Genomic DNA, 20021 nt, shown 5'->3' with positions numbered 1-20021 from the left:
AAGACAGAGGGGGAGAGAAAGACAGACACCTGCAGATCTGCTTCACTGCCTGTGAAGTGACTCCCCTGCAGGTGGGGAGCTGGAGGCTCGAACCAGCATCCTTCCGCCGGTCCTTGCACTTTGCGCCACATGCACTTAACCTGCTGCGCCACCACCCGACTCCCTCAAGCATGAAAGTCTTTTGGATAACTACTATGCTCTCTCCCCTGCCCTGTGTAAAAATACTTTTTTGGGGGAAGGGAGTAGGGCAGTAGCACAGCGGGTTAAGCGCAGGTGGTGCAAAGCACAAGGACCAGCGTAAGGATCCCAGTTCGAGCCCCCTGGCTCCCCACCTGCAGGGGAGTCGCTTCACAGGCGGTGAAGCAGGTCTGTAGGTGTCTGTCTTTCTCTCCCCCCTCTCTGTCTTCCCCTCCTCTCTCCATTTCTCTGTCCTATCCAACAATGACGACATCAATAACTACAACAATAATAACTGCAACAACGATAAAAAAAAGCAGCAAGGGTAACAAAAAAAGGAAAATAAATACAATTTTAAAAAAGTACTTTTGGTGGGGGTTGGGCAGTAGCACAGCGGGTTAAGCTCACATGGTGCAAAGTGCAAGAACCGGTGCAAGGATCCCAGTTTGAGCCCCCAGCTCCCCACCTGAGGGGGGTCGCCTCACAAGTGGTGAAGCAGGTCTGCAGGTGTCTGTCTTTCTCTCCCCCTCTCTATCTCCCCCTCCTCTCTCCATTTCTCTCTGTCCTATCCAACAACAGCAGCAGCAGTGACAACTAGGGTAACAAGGGCAACAAAAGGGGAAAATGGCCTCCAGGAGCAGTGGATTCAAAGTGCAGGCACCAAGCCCCAGCAAGAACCCTGGAGGCAAAAGAAAAAAAATACTTGGCTGAGCAAGTGTTGTTTTCGATGGGTTATGTTGTTTTCGCCGGGCTGGCTTCACGGGCGGGTAACAGACGACCAGGGACTCATGATTGAGCTGTAGGCAGTATCTCTTTATTCATGCAGGACGCAGCACAATCTAAGACGAGCTAAGTTAAACTCAAAGTACAATACTGTAAAACTCACAATGCTGTCTTTATACTTGCCAAGTAAAGTGGAAACAGGATGTGACATAGAGAGGGTGGAGAGAAAAGTGACTGGTGAAAATCAGAGTGTGACAAAGAGGGGGCAGATTAGGCGAGAATCCTATCACTGAACCACAAATGCCCTGGAGGGAGGGTGGAACTTGTTAACAGTGGTTATGTAAATAGAATGAAGTGGTTATGTAAATAGAATAGTGTTAAGCAGGGGGGATTTAAACCAAATGAAACAGAAGGGGTCTCATGCATACCAACAAGCAAGTTGTGGTCTATATACACAATGGAATACTACTCAGCTGTAAAAAATGGTGACATCACCGTTTTCAGCCGATTTTGGATGGACCTTGAGAAAATCATGTTGAGTGAACTAAGTCAGAAACAGAAGGATGAATATGGGATGATCTCACTCTCAGGCAGAAGTTGAAAAACAAGATCAGGAAAGAAAACACAAGTAGAACCTGAAATGGAATTGGCATATCGCACCAAAGTAAAAGACTCTGGGGTGGGTGGGTGGGGAGAACACAGGCCCAAGAAGGATTCAGAGGACCTAGTGGGGGTTGTATTGTTATGTGGGAAACTGGGGAATGTTATGCATGTACAAACTATTGTTCTTACTATTGAATGTAAAACATTAATTCCCCAATAAATAAATTAAAAAATAATAAAAATAATTTTTTTAATTATAAAAAAATACTTTGGTTGAATGCACACATTACTGTGCGCAAGGACCCCAGTTGAAGCCCCTGGTCCCCACCTGCAGGGGGAAAGCTTCATGAGTGGTGAAGCAGGGCTGTAGCTGTCTCTCTGTCTCCCTCTCTATCTTCCCCTCCTCTCTTAGTTTTTTTCTGTCTCATTCCAATAATAAATAAAATTATATTAAAAAAAAGTAATTGGGAGTTACAGTGCTGCCCTGGGCCATCGTGTTGCCAATGGTACTTTCCTACTGGCCTAAAACTTTTTATGAGAGAGGGTGGGGACCAGAGCACTGCTAGGTCACCAAAGTCCCAGGGATTAAAGCTTGGGACCTCATGAATGCAAACAAGCTCCCTCCCTGCTGTGTCACCTCCTGAAGTATGTTCTTTCTTGACTCAAACAATGGTTATTCTATAGCCAGGAGAGCTGATGTGCCATTTCTCTGAAAGTGCTTCCTCCTCAGTGTGACAGTGACCATTTTACCCGGAAGATCTGTGGGCTGTGTTTCTTTTACCTAAAGCTTCTCCATACATACCCACCAGTGACTGTCTGCTGCTTGCTGGGGGGTGAGGTGCTGGAAATCTCACCATGGCAGCTTAATTAATATTTCTAATCGTGGTCCAGGAGGTGGCGCAGTGGATAAAGCTTTGGACTCTCCTAAATACATCTAAATACATCAAACTTCTACTGAAAGAGCTACAGCAATATATTAACAGTAACACAATCATAGTAGGGGACTTCAACACCCCACTATCTCAATTTGACAGATCATCCAGGAAGAAAATCAGTAAAGACATAAGGGAGCTAAATGAAGAGAGATAAACTAGAACTATTGGGCATTTTCAGAGTCATTCATCCCAAGAAACTGGAATACACATTTTACTCAAATCCACATGGATCATTCTCAAGGATAGACCATATGTTAGGCCACAAAGACAGCATCAGCCAATTCAAGAGCACTGAAATCATCCCAAGCATCTTCTCAGACCACAGTGGAATTAAACTAACACTTAACAATCAACAAAAGATTAGTAACAGTCCCAAAATGTGGAAGCTCAACAGTACACTTCTTAACAACTTCTGGGTCAAAGAGGAAATCAAGGAAGAAATCAAAATGTTTCGAGAGTTCAATGAAAGTGAAGACACAAGCTATCAAAATATTTGGGACACAGCTAAAGCAGTCCTAAGAGGGAAGTTCATAGCTATACAAGCACACATTAGGAAACAAGAAAAGGCACAAATAAACAGCCTGATTGCACATCTTAAAGACCTAGAAGAAGAACAACAAAGGAATCCTAAAGCAACCAGAAGGACAGAAGTCACTAAAGTTAGGGCAGAAATAAATAACATTGAGAATAGGAAAACCATACAAAAGATCAATGAAAGTAAATGTTGGTTCTTCGAAAGAGTAAACAAAATCGACAAACCTTTAGCCAGACTCACAAAACAAAAAAGGGAGAAGACCCAAATAAATCGGGTAGTAAATGAAAGAGGAGAAATCACAACAAACACTGCAGAAATTCAACATATCATGCGAGGCTTCTATGAACAACTATATGCCACCAAGCTAGAGAACCTGGAAGAAATGAATGATTTCCTAGATACCTACCAACTTCCAAAACTAAGTAAAGAGGAAGTGGATAACATGAACAGGCCCATCACAGCTAATGAAATTGAAAGAGTTATCAAAAATCTCCCCAAAAATAAAAGTCCTGGACCAGATGGTTTTACAAATGAATTCTACAAAACTTTCAAAGAAGAACTAATACCTCTACTTTTAAAAGTCTTCCAGAAGATTGAAGACACTGGAATACTCGCTGCTAGCTTCTATGAAGCCAACATGACCCTGATACCAAAAGCAGACAGGGACACAACCAAAAAAGAAAACTACAGACCAATATCTCTGATGAACATAGATGCGAAAATATTGAACAAAATTCTAGCCAACCGGATACAGCAGTATATCAAAAATATTGTTCATCATGACCAAGTGGGGTTTATCCCAGGCATGCAAGGTTGGTTTAATATACGTAAATCAATCAATGTGATCCACCACATCAACAAAAGCAAGACCAAAACCACATGGTCATATCAATAGATGCAGAGAAAGCCTTTGACAAAATACAACATCCCTTTATGATCAAAACACTACAAAAAATGGGAATAGACGGAAAATTCCTCAAGATAGTGGAGTCTATATAGAGCAAACCTACAGCCAACATCATACTCAATGGTGAAAAACTGGAAGCATTTCCCCTCAGATCAGGTACTAGACAAGGATGCCCACTATCACCATTACTATTCAACATAGTGTTGGAAGTTCTTGCCATAGCAATCAGGCAGGAGCAAGGAATTAAAGGCATACAGATTGGAAGAGAAGAAGTCAAACTCTCCTTATTTGCAGATGACATGATAGTATACATGGAAAAACCTAAGGAATCCAGCAAGAAGCTTTTGGAAATCATCAGGCAATACAGTAATGTGTCAGGCTATAAAATTAACATTCAAAAGTCAGTGGCATTCCTCTATGCAAACACTAAGTTAGAAGAAATTGAAATCCAGAAATCAGTTCCTTTTTCTATAGCAACAAAAACAATAAAATATCTAGGAGTAAACCTAACCAAAGAAGTGAAAGACTTGTATACTGAAAATTATGAGTCACTACTCAAAGAAATTGAAAAAGACACAAAGAAGTGGAAAGATATTCCATGTTCATGGCTTGGAAGAATTAACATCATCAAAATGAATATATTACCCAGAGCCATCTACAAATTTAATGCTATCCCCATCAAGATCCCAAGCACATTGTTTAGGAGAATAGAAAAAATGCTACAAATGTTTATCTGGAACCAGAAAAGACCTAGAATTGCCAAAACAATCTTGAGAAAAAAGAACAGAACCGGAGGCATCACACTCCCAGATCTCAAACTGTATTATAGGGCCATTGTCATCAAAACTACTTGGTACTGGAACATGAACAGACACACTGACCAGTGGAATAGAATTGAGAGCCCAGAAATGAGGCCCCACACCTATGGACATCTAATCTTTGACAAAGGGGCCCAGACTATTCCATGGGGAAAGCAGAGTCTCTTCAACAAATGGTGTTGGAAACAATGGGTTGAAACATGCAGAAGAATGAAACTGAACCACTGTATTTCACCAAATACAAAAGTAAATTCCAAGTGGATCAAGGACTTGGATGTTAGATCAGAAACTATCAGATACTTAGAGGAAAATACTGACAGAACTCTTTTCCATATAAACTTTTTAAAGATATCTTCAATGAAATAAGTCCAATTACAAAGAAGACTAAGGCAAGTATAAACCTATGGGATGGACTACATCAAATTAAAAAGCTTCTTCACAGCTAAAGAAACCACTACTCAAACCAAGAGACCCCTCACAGAATGGGAGAAGATCTTTACATGCCATACATCAGATAAGAGTTTAATAACCAACATATAAAAAGAGCTTGCCAGACTCAACAACAAGACAACAAATAACCCCATCCAAAAATGGGGGGAGGACTTGGACAGAATATTCACCACAGAAGAGATCCAAAAGGCCGAGAAACACATGAAAAAATGCTCCAAGTCTCTGATTGTCAGAGAAATGCAAATCAAGACAACAGTGAGATATCACTTCACTCCTGTGAGAATGTCATACATCAGAAAAGGTAACAGCAGCAAATGCTGGAGAGGGTGTGGGGTCAAAGGAACCCTCCTGCACTGCTGGTGGGAATGTCAATGGGTCCAACCTCTGTGGAGAACAGTCTGGAGAACTCTCAGAAGGCTAGAAATGGACCTACCCTATGACCCTGCAATTCCTCTCCTGGGGATATATCCTAAGGAACCCAACACATCCATCCAAAATGATCTGTGTACACATATGTTCTTGGCAGCACAATTTGTAATAGCCAAAACCTGGAAGCAACCCAGGTGTCCAACAACAGATGAGTGGCTGAGCAAGTTGTGGTCTATATACACAATGGAATACTACTCAGCTGTAAAAAATGGTGACTTCACCGTTTTCAGCCGATCTTGGATGGACCTTGAAAAAATCATGTTGAGTGAAGTAAGTCAGAAACTGAAGGATGAATATGGGATGATCTCACTCTCAGGCCGAAGTTGAAAAACAAGATTAGAAAACACAAGTCGAACCTGAAATGGAATTGGAGTATTACACCAAAGTAAAAGACTCTGGGGTGGGTGGGTGGATGGGGAGAATACAGGTCCATGAAAGATGATGAATGACATAGTGGGGATTGTATTGTTAAATGGGAATCTGGGGAATGTTATGCATGTACAAACTATTGTATTTACTGTTGAATGTAAAACATTAATTCCCCCCCCCAAAAAAAAAAAAGCTTTGGACTCTCAAGCACGAGGTCCTGAGTTCAATCCCAGGCAGCACAAGTGCCAGGGTGATGTCTGGTTCTTTCTCTCCTACCCCTCTCATAAATAAATAAATAAATAATTTTTTTAAAATCTTCCTAATGTACCACTTAGTTGTAAGAACAGATAAGGTGGTTTTTATGTTTGTTCTTTGTTGCAACATGGTTTGAGCTGGAGGAAATGGTGTTACTTGAAAGAAGCCAGGAAGAAAGATGGCAGAAAATACAGAGGGAAACTTAATAAACATATCTAAGCACCCAAGAATTTAAAAGTGGTAGATGGGGCTAGGTGGCGGCTTATCAAGTAGAGTGTACATGTTGCCACACTCAAGGACCCAGGTCCAAGGCCGTAGTCCCCACCTGCAATAAGGGCTGCTTCCCAAGTGGCGAAGCCATGCTGCTGTCTCTGCCAAAAAAAAAAAAAAAAGTCACAAGGAAAAATTAGGCACCAGAAGTGGTACATTCACCATGTAGACACCAAGCCACAACAGTAGTCCTGGTGGCAATAAAAATAAAAGTTCCTTTCATTTAAAGTTTGGCTTGGTCTTTAAAAGCTCTGTGAGTCGAACATGAGCAGGGACCACTGTCCTCAGGGTGAAGCGGGGCAGCAGCCTCAGGCAGACAGCGATGATTCTTCCACACAGGTCTTACTGCCAACGTTGCAGGTGAGCTGTGTGTGCTGCCGCTGGCTCTGCAGCAAAGCTGCCTCCCGTTCAGTGAGGGAGACTTAGTCGGGCAGCAGACATGGGTACTCTGGGGGAACCTTAGCCACATGCCAGGACCCTGAGGCCTGTCGCATCGCAACGCTGAGAGAAATCAACTTCAGACACAAGCTGATGATCAGAAGAGGTCTGGAGGGACGCAACAGGACATCCTGAGACAGGAGAGTGTCCAGTGAGCCACCCTGACCTGAACGCCAACAACATCAGCAGGGTCACACATGACACCAGAAGGAACGAAGAAGGTGAAAAATGTCTTGTAGGGACATCGGAAGTCAACATCAAGGTACAGATAGCAAGAGTTAGCTACATGTGACACAGGAAGGTCAGGCCTTTTCGTGGAGGAAACATTGCAAGAAGGGTACTTGAAACTTCGCTGCACTAGCCAGTGTCAACAACTCTACATCAAGGCACACTGCCCTGATGTCCTGAGAGACGGTTTCTCCTCTGGTCAGCCCATGCACAAACACCAGGCCCTCAGGGATGATGCAGTTTAGCTCATAACCTGTTCCAGACCAGAGCGCAGGACTTGGAAGGAGAGAGGACCTAGGGGCCGGGAGGTGGCACACTGGGTTGAGTGCATAGTACATAGTGCAAGGATCCAGGTTCGAGCCCTCAGCTCCCCACCTGCAGGAGGGATACCTCATAAGCAGTGAAGCAGGTCAGCAGGTGTCTGTCTCCCCCTTCTCTCTGTCCTGTCCAATAAAATGGAAAAACGGCCACCAGGAGCAGTGGATTCATAGTGCTGGCACCAAATCCCAGCCTGGAGGCCAAAAAAAAAACCTTTGAATAAGGAGGCCTAGAATTTTCAGATGAAGAAATGCACCTGGTGAAAACAAGAAGTGGGTGTGTTCACTTACACAGAGGCCTAGATAACAGGAGGAGGATTGCTAACGACACGTTTCAGGAAGTCTGGGGTCAGGAGACTTCCATAACTCCCCTCTTTTTTTTTTTAAGCAGAATCTGGATTTATTCTAATTGATGAAGGGACACCTCTGAGGCTCTCAGGAGTGCAGGGCCTGCCACTTGTCCAGGGGACCGTGGCTGGGGATGGATTTGACTCCACAGTGGTCGGATGAGGCACTTTTCAGCTGTCATGTCTTCAAATTCATCTGCATTAAACGTGGTGAAGCCCCACTTCTTGGAGATGTGGACCTTCTGGAGTCCAGGGAACGTGAACTTGGCCCTGCTCAGGGCCTCGATCCCATGCTCCTTGTGCGAAAGGACACAATGACCTGGCCAACGTGGACTCTGGCCATGGTGCCCTGAGGCGTCCCAGAAGCACCCCGCATCCCTGTCTGGAGCCTAAGGTTAGGGACGGCAGGAGGTCGGGCATAAAATGAACACGGAGCAGGAAGGGCGTCTCCAGGGCCCCTCAGGGCAGCCATCCCAGCAGCAGCTGCACACACGACCAGGAGGCTGCTGTTGGCAGCCACTGCACACCAGGCGCCATGGGGAGGGCAGCACAGTCGGCTTCATTGGCTGCAGACCCCTGTCCTTTTTATCTAAAAGACGGGCAGAGATACATTGAGTTGCTCTGGGTATAAGTGATCAGGCCAGTTGTACAGCTGGGAGGTAGAGTGATTCTGGGTGACGGTCGTGGCCCATCCAGGGTGCTGGAGAACGGCAGTCAGCTTTGTTGGCTGAGGCCGAGCGCTAGTGAGCAGGCCACAGAGGAGATGAAGACTCTTAGGAGAAGCAGAAAGATGTTTGCATTCTTGTGCTTTAAGAAACTAAGTAAATTAAGCAGCTCGCCTGCTCCAGACGGTGTCCGTAGGCAGAGACTGAGTCCAGAGAACCAGTTCTCTGAGTTTCACCAAAGCACTGAATCCTCTGGGTTATTTCATGCTTTTTGCCTCAGATTTTAGTCTTTCCAATTGTACTTTTATTTTTTATTTTTTTATTATCTTTATTTATTGGATAGAGACAGCCAGAAATCAAGAGGGAAGGGGATGATAGAGAGGGAGAGAGACAGAGAGACACCTGCAGCCCTGCTTCACCACTTATGAAGCTTTCCCCCTGCGGGTGGGAACCGGGGGCTCGAACCCGGGTCCTTGTGCTTTGTAATACGTGCGCTCAACCAGGTGTACCACCACCTGGCCCCTTAAATTATTTATTTATTTATTTATTTTCCCTTTTGTTGCCCTTATTGTTTTTCATTGTTGTTGTAGTTGTTGTTATTGCTGTCGTCATTGTTGGATAGGACAGAGAGAAGTGGAGAGAGGAGGGGAAGACAGAGAGGGGGAGAGAAAGGCACTTGCAGACCTGCTTCACCACCTGTGAAGCGACTCCCCTGCAGGTGGGGAGCCGGAGGCTGGAACCGGGATCCTTAAGCCGGACCTTGTGCTTTGCGCCACATGCGCTTAACCCGCTGCGCTACCGCCCGGCTCCCTCCAATTCCAATTGTACTTTTAGTCGTCTATTCAAGCTGTTTCTATCTCAACCAAGGTGGTTGTGAAAGGCTCTATGGAGGTGCCTTTGGACGTCTTCCCAAGACTGGGAATAATCGAGGGAAACCTGGGTAATGCACAGGCTAGTACTCTGAGCCACAGGCTAACCTGCTGCACAACAGGAAGCCAGCCGGGAGCGGCCACCGAGTCTAGGATGTCTTGGTCAGTTGCGGTTTGAGGCAGGATTTTTGGCGCTCTGTTTGAGCGGAGTGGAACCGTGCTACTCTTGCTGTTGAGGCTGTCGCCGCACAGTAGTGACAGTGATCACTGGTGCTACTAACAGTTCAAAATCCGTTGCTTCTACGAATGTGCTGTAGAGCTGCAGTGATTGGAACCAGAGCAGACTCTCCTGCCCCTCCACACTGATTAAATCCACAGGTAACCCAGCTCCAGCTCACCGAAAGGATGCGTAAACGGCGGGGGGGTGCGCCTGGCGGTGGCACAAGCGAAGTGCTTGGTTAAGTGCTCCTATTACCCTGCGAAAGGGCCTGGGCTTGAGCTCCCATCCCCCACCTGTGGTGGGGGACACTTCACAAGTAGGGAAGTAGGTCAGGTCTGCAGGGGGCTTTTTCTCTCCTTATCTTCCCCCCCCTTAATTTCTGTCTGCTTTATCTAATAAAATAGAAGGAGGAGGAAAAAAAAGGAAAAAGTGGCCTCTGGGAGCAGTGGATTTGCTGTGCTGGCACTGCGCCCCAGTGAGAACTCTGGTGGTAGCAACTTGAAGAAAGAATCCATGAGATGTTGACACAGGGAGTAAACCATACTGCGTAGGGGCACACACTGGCTTCAGGGTTAGTTTCTTTGTTGAAAGAAGAGCAGTTAATGAGATGTCGGGAGTCCTTGAGCCACAGCAAACATACAGGGTCCAGAGGTCCAGATCATAACTTCTTGAACTGGGCCACAGTCAACCCACGTCGTCTTTCCAGATTGGTAGTCGTGTCCTTGTCTTAGGATTCTTGGGGGAGAAAAGTAAGCCCAGATCTCCAGACATGTTATTTAGTCGATGATAAAAGGCCAGATTGATTGAGCCAGCAGTGCGGGCCCAGCCAGTCTGGGCTTCCACTGAAACTTCAGCCTGGAGTAAGTGAAGGGGAGGGTGTTGCAGGAAACAGTAGCGTCCCGGAGCAGCAGCCCTGTGGCCCCACTTCTGAATGGCCCACCTATTCGGTAAAGTATGTGTGCTATGCCAAACAGATTTGTAGATTTCCCGGGAAAGGTGTGGACGTCCATCAAGAGCAAGTGACTGTAGCACAGAGAAGTGCTAGGTTCAGAGCTTCCTGCATCTGGGTCCCTTTCTCCAGTGGCCCCAGCTGTCCTAACAAAAGCTTGATGTTTAGTAAGATTAATTTGACCTGATTTGTCTATGCCTTGATACATGTGGTTCATACACCGCTGATTTAACTTTACACACATCATACCTGAGTGGTCATCATCAGTTTTACAAAAAACAGGAGACTTCACAGTCAGAAAATGCCCATCTGGGGGGTTAGACGGTAGCACAGCGGGTTAAGCGCAGGTGGCGCAAAGCACAAGGACCGACGTATGAATCCTGGTTCAAGCCCCCGGCTCCCCACCTGCAGGGGAGTCGCTTCACAGGCGGTGAAGCAGGTCTGCAGGTGTCTGTCTTTATCTCCCCCTCTGTATCTCCCCTTCCTCTCTCGATTTCACTCTGTCCTATCCAACAACAACAACAGCAATGACAACAATAACGACAACAACAAGGGCAACAAAATGGGAAAAATGGCCTCCAGGAGCAGTGGATTTGTAGTGCAGGTACTGAGCCCAGCAATAACCCTGAAGGCAAAACAGAAAGAAGGAAAATGCCAATCTGTTTGTAAAATGACATTTTTTAAAGATTTAAAAAAGATTTTATTTATTCATTTCCTTTTGTTGCCTTTGTTTTATTGTTGTAGTTATTGTTGTTGTTGTTGGATGGGACAGACCTGCTTCACCACTTGCGAAGCAACCCCCCTGCAGGTGGGGAGCTGGGGGCTCTAACCAGGACCCATAAGCCAGTCCTTGCACTTTGTGCCACCTGCGCTTAACCCGCTGCACTACCGCCCAGCCGCCCCCTTCCCTCTCTCATTTTCCCTCTGTCCTGTCCAATACAATGGGGAAAAATGGCTTAAGGGAGCAGTGAATTCATAGTGCTGGCACTGAGCCCAGCAATAACCCTGGAGGGAAAAAAAGAATTTATGGGTGATGGGCGGTAGCGCAGCAGGTTAAGCATAAGTGGCACAAAGCACAGGGACCGGCATAAGGATCCCAGTTGGAGCCCCCGGCTCCCCACCTGCAGGGGAGTCGCTTCACAGGCGGTGAAGCAGGTCTGCAGGTGTCTGTCTTTCTCTCCCCCTCTCTGCCTTCCCCTCCTCTCTCCATTTCTCTCTGTCCTATCCAATAACAATGACAGCAATAACAGCAACAATAAAACAACAACAATAACGATAAACAGCAAAGGCAGCAAAAGGGAATAAATAAAGTTAAAAAAAACTTATAATGTCTTTAGACCATTCTACTAACTTGTCAAATTTATTAATTAGGCTTAGTCCAATCACAGGATATTGCTATATAATTTTAGTCCAAAATATATAATTGACAATAACTTATGGAGACAAATATAAACAATATAAGTGTGACTGGTCAGTGCATTGTCTATATTAAGAAAGATTTCACCGGTAAAGAGAATGTAGTTTGGAACCAAGAAATAGAAGCAAAATTTTAAAACTTTTTAGGATGAGGAGAAATAGGAATTTTAAGGAGAAAAGGGAAGGTTACTCACAGTTTTGGAAAGAGCTTCAAATGGCCACAGGTATTATTATAACAACCAAATTACTTAAGAGCCCCAATTGTTAAAATCAGCTATAGCGTATTGGACTTTAGCGAGATCGTATATGACTTTAGGATGCTTACTAATAATACTTTAGACACTTGACAGGACCAAATGTCTTTAGTCTATTAGGTTTGAGATCATGGGCAACTGAATTCTTTGGGCTGTCCAAAAATTCTATACTTAGTGTCAGGATGAAAATCTGGGCGATTTAGGAATCTGGAATATTATATCTGAGGCACACGTGTGACCACTGAGCTACCACATGCTGCAGCTGAGCAGTGCCCGTGTCTCTTTCATGAAGTTCGGCCAGTCGATTGATTGATTGATTGATTGATTGATTGATTAAAGAAAGAAGAGCAGCCCAAGGAGGTGGCTAGTGCCTGACGTATCAAACTCTCAAGATGAAGTCCCGAGTCTGACCACCACACTATATACAGCCAGAAATCAAGGGGTAAGGGGGAGATAGGGAGAGAGACAGAGACGCCTGCAGCTCTGCTTCACCACTCGCAAAGCTTTCCCCCTGCAGGTGGGGACCGGGAGCTCAAACCCAGGTCCTCGTGCCCTGTAACACAACCAGGTGCACCACTGCCCAGCCCTTACACAAACAGATCTCTGAAGAAAAAGAAAAGTGTACAGTGAAAGAGAAAGTGTACAGTGTCGGAATGGAAGAACGAGAGGGAACGCCTGCTGATGGGCAGTTTGCCGCAGTGACAGCTGGAGAGGCCCAGCAGCTCTGGACCCGACACTACAGTGGACAAGGGCGTCCTCGGCCGGCTGAGCACCACCCATTCACCCACAGAGCCGGGAGACAAGCCACCCGCGTGGAGGCAGCCACACAGACAGCCGGGGACGGCCACACACGGGCTGCTCCTGGCGAACTGGGCTTTCTCCATGGAGCCCGTCCGGGGCGGGGGGCATTCAGCAGCGCCAGGGGCCCTCTCAGACCTTGTCTTCCTGAGCCCACAGGGCTTTCAGGCTGGATCTGCTCCGTACGCTCATCCTGACTCTGGGTCGTGGAGGGCTGCCCCGACCTGGCTCGCTGCAGGGCCCCGCGGAGCTACACGGCCTGCGCTCAGCGCCTGCCTTCTCGCTCCCACGATTCTCACTGCTTCCCTCTTGTCAGGTGGGAAGGTTCTTTGTCTCTGCACAGTCCACCTCAGCTGCTCTGCCTCTCTCGGTGTGTTTCTCTCTCTCTCTCTCTCTCTCTCTCTCTCTCTCTCTCGGTGTGTTTCTCTCTCTCTCTCTCTCTCTCTCTCTCACACACACACACACACACACACACACATTTGACCCTCTAGGTTTTGAATACGTAGTTTCTGTGTTTTAACAAAATTACTTTTCCCTGACATCATTTATTCAGCCAGAGGAGTCGAAAAGCAAGTGGAAGAACTGGCGTTTTCACCTCTGCCCAACTGGTACGTCCTCACACACCTTTATAGAAGTCCAACAGAAGCCTCTGCCCTAAGAGAGCTTCGTGTAGAACTCAGATCTGTGCTTTGATTTTGGGTTGGGGCCAGACAGACGTTGAGGGGTAAACAGGAATGAGCTGACAGTCCTCAGCACTGTCAGCCAGACGTGAAGATTCCCTAAATCAGCACCAAGCCCTAGCCGGCCCTGCTTTGTCTAATCTCTGGGCAGACTTGCCTTTTCCCAGCCCTGCTTTCTGAAGCTTTCTGAAGTGTTAAAGTTTCCGGGCCCTCTAGGGGTATTTTGGGCTCAATCAGCACCTTATGAAGAATCGGGCAGGCCTATTTCTATACTGGTAGCCTGCACCATTGTAGGAGAAACAGTAGTGGTTATCTGGCCAGAGACCGAGCTTTGCAGAGCACAATGCATCACAGTGTAGCAACTTGGGTGTGTCCAGATGTCTAGTCACCTTGACTCAGCGTAATTTCTCTCTTGTCAAATCTCAGACTAGAGCAATCAATTCGTTTCTGCAACTAAGTATGACTGTAGGATTTCCGTGTAGCAAGCTGGCCTCAGGAAGGAGAAAGTGGTTGCAACAAGTTTGAAAGGAGTAGGGGCAAGACTTGAAGGAAGCCACTGTGCCAAGTGCTGCCCGGGAGATCTCTGCCAGGGCTCTCTGTCCCCCAAGACCCCCACTGCAAGTTGACTTCCCAGTACTTTTCAACCGGAGGCAAGTCAAGTCTGCTACAAACAACCCTATCTCCGTTTGCTTGCTTACAGGCTGCTAATCTGATCCTGCGAGAACGCTGGGTTCCGCCCTAGCAGACTGGGGTTAAAGTTCGGGTCTGCCACTGATTAGCTGAGAAAGTCAGCTTCCCAGGGCTGAGCTGCTAGTCTCAGCAGATACTATTGTCAGGGCGCCTTAAAGCTGTGCAGCAGTTTGGAGTCTCAGAGGGCAGGGCGTGTGTAGATTCCCTCTTTTGGGGAAGGAGGCCTGGCAGACTACTAGGACTTGCTGCCCTGTTAGCCTGGTACGTACAGTGCAGGACTGGCACTGTTAGCAGTCCTGCAGGACGGCCTGGATAGACTAGAGGATGGGGCCAAGGCAAGAGGGGTGGCCTAGTGGCGGAAGAGGGTAAGAAATGCTCCCTGGAAACAAACACAGAAAAGCATAAAATTGGGGGGAAAAATCAAGTCTCTGGAAGTCGACCAAAGGCACACAAGTAGGAAAGTTTTGTGCTGGGAGCCGGGCGGTGGCTCAGCAGGTTAAGCGCACATGGCACAAAGCGCACAGACCAGCATCAGGATCCTGGTTCAAGCCCCCGGCTCCCCACCTGCAGGGGAGTCGCTTCACAGGTGGTGAAGCAGGTCTGCAGGTGTCTGTCTTTCTCTCCCCCTCTCTGTCTTCCCCTCCTCTCTCCATTTCTCTGTCCTGTCCTATCCAACAACAACGACACCAATAACAACAACGACAACGATAAACAAGGGCAACAAAAGGGGAAAAAAACATTTTTTTTAAAGCAGTTTTGTGCTTGGGCAAGACTAGAGCTTCAGGCAGGAGCTGCTCCTTTGTCCCCGCCTCCTCTCTGCTGGTAACAAAAGCAGTCTCACCAGCTCTGTGCTTGGCTCCAAAGAGCACAGACTTGGAGCATTTGTTGGGGGTGCAGAGGCAGGAGAACTGCAGCTTTCTCCTTGGCAGAAGCAAGTGAAGGGGGGCCACGCTGCTCAGCTGAGGTGTCAGCCAGGTAAGCAGCAGAAAGGCCAGAAAAGTAGCAGGGAGACTGGGGTGAAATGCCAGAAGGCTGGAGAAGCTCTCAGGGCAGCGCCCACAAGCTAGCTCTGGGCATGGGAGCCCGTCTCTACCATGCCCCCGCACTGGGCAAGGTCAGCGCTGTGCTGCCACTCACAGCCGCACCCCCCAAAGTCAGCACAGAACGTTGAAACTGCACATGCTGAGGCCTGGCAGTGCCAACCCATCAGCTCTCAGCGTGCCCCTGGCCAGCAGGCACTGCACAGGTGTGGAGGTGATTCCAGGGCACGCAGCAGAAAGCAAAGCCCAGGGGCACTCAAGAACCAGGAGCTTGAATGCACTCTCAGTGCTCACAGACACAGGAGCTAAGTGCCTGAGTACAAGTCTCCTCAGATCGCTGGCCGGTAACTGAGTCCCGGAGGCACAGGCAAGAAAGTGCAGGAGGCCTGGTGGAAACTGCCAGAATAACAAAGTCTGCGGAGGCTCTGAGGTCCCAGGTTCCGTCTCTGACAACACCAGAAGCCACAGCTGTGCAGTGCCCTGCTCAAAAGGAAAAGAAGAGAAAAAAGAAAAACAGTGGCCTGCGAGGTGGCACAGCGGTCAGAGCTGAAACTACGAATAGACATGAGGTCCCCGACATCACGCATGACAGCATGGTGCTCTGGACTTCCTCTCACAGTCTTTTTTTAGCTTTCTTTATTTGTTGAATAGAGACAACCAGAAATGGAGAGGAAGGGGGGAGATAGAGAGTGAGATGGAGACGCCTGCAGCCCTGCTCCACCACTTGTGAAGATGCCCTTCTGCAGGTGGGGGCTGGGTGATGCAAAGAGACTCTCATGCCTGAGTCTCCACAGTCCCTGGTTTAATCCCCCCGCACCACCACAAGCCAGAGCTGAGCAGTGTTCCAGTCAAAAATTAAAAAAAAAAATAAAGGGAGTCCGGTGGGCGGTGGCGCAGCGGGTTAAGCACACGTGGCACAAAGCACAAGGACAGGCGTTAGGATCCCGGTTCGAGCCCCCGGCTCCCCAGCTGCAGGGGAGTCGCTTCACAGGCAGTGAAGCAGGTCTGCAGGTGTCTCTTTCTCTCCCCCTCTCTCTCTGTCTTCCCCTCCTCTCTCCATTTCTTTCTGTCCTATCCAACAGTGACGACAACAAGAACCACTACAACAAGACAAGGGCAACAAAAGGGAATGAATGAATAAATACTTCTTAAAAAATGGCCCTGGAGTGGTGAAATTGTGCACTGAGGCCATGACGCTGCATTTCCACCAGGGTCAGCCCTGGGCGTGGTCCCTGCACCGTGAGGCACGGCCCCTAGTGGTACAGGGCCAACGGCAGGAGGAGACTGGGGAAGCACCGGCTGGGCTGTGTGCCTGCTGTGGGTGGGGACCAGAGCCTTGAACCCAGGACCTTGCCTATGGTAGCACATGCACTCTACTGATGGCACCGCCACCTGGCCCCCAAATAATCAAAAACAATAACAACAGTTAACAGTTATGATCATTTTGCCTTCAAGGCTTTGCCAGGAACCGTGCTTGCATGATTCCACTGCTCCCAGCAGTCTTGTGAGGAGGAGACACCACCGCTGACGCTTCCCTGGACGGGGTAGCCTGGGGCCGGCGCCTGGCCCATCACTCTTCTGGGCAGCCACGCTGTTCAGCCCCACCGCGGACCAGTGCTCAGACTGGGGCCCGTGTCCCCAGAGATCATACTGGGGTCTGATGAGTGGGAGGAATCATTTTTTATTTTATTTTATTTTATTATTATTTATTCTCTTTTGTTGCCCTTGTTTTATTGTTGTAGTTATTATTGTTGTTGTTATTGATGTCATCATTGTTGGATAGGACAGAGAGAAATGGAGAGAGGAGGGGAAGACAGAGGGGGAGAGATAGACACCTGCAGACCTGCTTCACTGCCTGTGAAGCGACTCCCCTGCAGCTGGGGAGCCGGGGGCTGGAACCGGGATCCTTATGCCGGTCCTTGCGCTTTGCGCCACGTGCGCTTAACCCGCTGCGCTACTGCCCGACTCCCGGGGGGAATCGCTTTTAATCTTCTAGCATTTGCCCTTCTTCCGTAGCCAGTTAAATGGCTTCGAAAGTGACTGGGATCCATGTGGATTCAGTCGGCTAGGAAGGATCGTCAGTTTCCCCAATGAATGGGTACTCACGGGATGCACCACGAGAAGGTCGATCCAATGCACCCCGTCACTTTTAATGAAAGATTTGTTCATCTTACGAGCAGAGCACACCTCTTGGTCTTGTGTGACTCCAGGGATAGAACCTGGAGCTTCAGGCTTGCAAAGCAGGGTGAGGGGCTGGGGTGGGGTGTAACGGTGCTCAGATGCCCTCGTTTAAGGTGCCCTGTGGAGGTCAGAACACAGGGCAGCTGCGGGCAGAGGTCTAAGCTGCCCAGGAGTCTCAGACATGCAGGCGCTCTTTCCCCAGCCACAGAGGTGACGCGATGGACTGTCCAGGCCAGAACAGCTGTGGGGATGAAAAGGATTGTTGTGGAAACTATACAAGAAGGGGGCTGCGGAGATAGCATAATGGTTATGCAAAAAAGACTTTCATGCCTGAAGCTCTGAAGTCCGAAGTTCAGTCCCCAGCACTGCCATTGCCAGGAGTGAGCAGAGTTCTGAGGGAAAAAAATTAAAGAATAAAGAGCAGGTGAGTTGGCATTAATGGTTCTGCAAAGGAACTGTCATGCCTGAGGCTCCGAAGTCCTAGGTTCAATCCCCCCATATCACTGTAAGCCAGAGCTGAGCAGTGTTCTGGTAGTAATAATAAATATTTTAAAAAGCTTTTTAAATATTTATTATTTATTTTCCCTTTTGTTGCCCTTGTTTTTTATTGTTTTTTAAAAAATATTTATTTTATTTATTTATTCCCTTTTGTTGCCCTTGTTGTTTTATTGTTGTAGTTATTATTGTTGTTGTCGTTGTTGGATAGGACAGAGAGAAATGGAGAGAAGAGGGGAAGACAGAGAGGCGGAGAGAAAGACAGACACCTGCAGACCTGCTTCACCACCTGTGAAGCGACTCCCCTGCAGGTGGGGAGCCGGGGTTCGAACTGGGATCCTTATGCTGGTCCTTGTGCTTTGCGCCACCTATGCTTAACCCGCTGCGCTAGCTACAGCCCGACTCCCCGTTTTTTATTGTTGTTATTATTGCTGTTGTTGTTGTCATCGTTGTTGGATAGGACAGAGAGAAATGGAGAGAAGAGGGGAAGACAGAGAGAGGGAGAGAAAGACACCTGCAGACCTGCTTCACCGCCTGTGAAGTGACTCTCCTGCAGGTGGGGAGCCAGGGGCTCGAACCCAGATCCTTATGCCGGTCCTTGTGCTTTGCGCCACCTGTGCTTAACACACTGTGCTACTGCCCAACTCCCAATAATAAATATTTTAAAAATAATAATAAAGACACATGATGTATAGCATAGTGGTGGCCACCAGACTTCCATGCCTGAGGTCGCAGGTTCAAGCCCTGACACTACCAAATGCCAGGGCTGAGCACAGCTCTTGTCCTCTCTCACATTAACAGGCACATCTGTTTAACAAGATCAAGCTGCCCAGGAAGTGGCTGGGAAAGCCCGGGAATCTTCCGTGTGGGGCTCTGCACATCACACATGGCTCATGTGTGTTGAGACGTGTGTCCGACAGCCCTGTCTTCCAGAACATTCCCCTCCGCAGGTGGGAACTCGGGGCTTGAACCCAGGTCCCTGCACAAGGCGATGTGTGTGCTCGACCAGGTGTGTCACTGTCCAGCCCTAAACATGGCAGAAGGCACCCAGAGCCTGGGAGCGGCAGGGGACGCAGAGCGGGGCTCTCAGGCAGGGCTGTGCTCAGTGGGCAGCTCGCCTCCCTCACTTCTGAACATGAACAATGCAAGCGCATTCAGCAGAGCAGGCCAGGCCCTGTCTGTGGGACGGCTCACAGGCCCTTCCTGCTGCTGGGGGACGTTCAGGCCGGTGGAGTGCAGGGCTGCAGGACCCACAGCCCCAGGACCGGCACCCACTTGCAGGACCCCCAGCCACACCCCCAGGACCCACAGCCCCAAGACCCCCACCCACACCCCCAGGACCCCCACCCACACCCCCAGGACCCCCACCCACACCCCCAGGACCCACACCCACAACCCAGGACCCTCACCCACACCCCCAGGACCATCACCCACAACCCCAGGACCCCCACCTACAACCCCAGGACCCACACCCACAGGACCCCCACCCACATCCCCAGGACCCCCACCCACACTCCTAGGACCCCCACCCACAACCCGAGGACCCCCACCCACACTCCCAGGACCCCCACCCACAGCCCCAGGACCCACACCCACACCCCCAGGACCCCTACCCACACCCCCAGGATAACAGCCCCAGGACCCTCACCCACACCCCCCGGACCCTCACCCACAGCCCCAGGACCCACACCCACACCCCCAGGACCCCTACCCACACCCCCAGGATAAAGCCCCAGGACCCTCACCCACACCCCCCGGACCCTCACCCACACGCCCAGGACCCCCACCCACACCCCCAGGACCCTCACCCACACCGCCAGGACCCCCACCCACACCCCCAGGACCCCCACCCACACCCCCAGGACCCACAGCCCCAGGACCCTCACCCACACCCCCAGGACCCTCACCCACACACCCAGGACCCACACCCACACTCCCAGGACCCGCACCCACCACCCCAGGA

The 20021-nt window shown here is 48.8% G+C and overlaps 1 protein-coding gene and 1 non-coding gene across 2 annotated transcripts in view; both read right to left on the bottom strand.

The window, feature by feature from the left end:
• DFFA (DNA fragmentation factor subunit alpha) overlaps positions 1 to 20021 on the bottom strand; it is a 401378-nt gene that overhangs the window by 138759 nt on the left and 242598 nt on the right. The gene's annotated exons all lie outside the window — the stretch shown is intronic.
• Positions 8243 to 8373, bottom strand: LOC132532545 (small nucleolar RNA SNORA70). Its single transcript, XR_009544487.1, has one exon. It is a non-coding gene; the product is annotated as a small nucleolar RNA SNORA70 (small nucleolar RNA).

Source organism: Erinaceus europaeus, chromosome 13 (assembly GCF_950295315.1).
Source record: "Erinaceus europaeus chromosome 13, mEriEur2.1, whole genome shotgun sequence".
Lineage (NCBI taxonomy): Eukaryota > Metazoa > Chordata > Mammalia > Eulipotyphla > Erinaceidae > Erinaceus > Erinaceus europaeus.
This window is presented reverse-complemented; position numbering and strand designations above follow the sequence as displayed.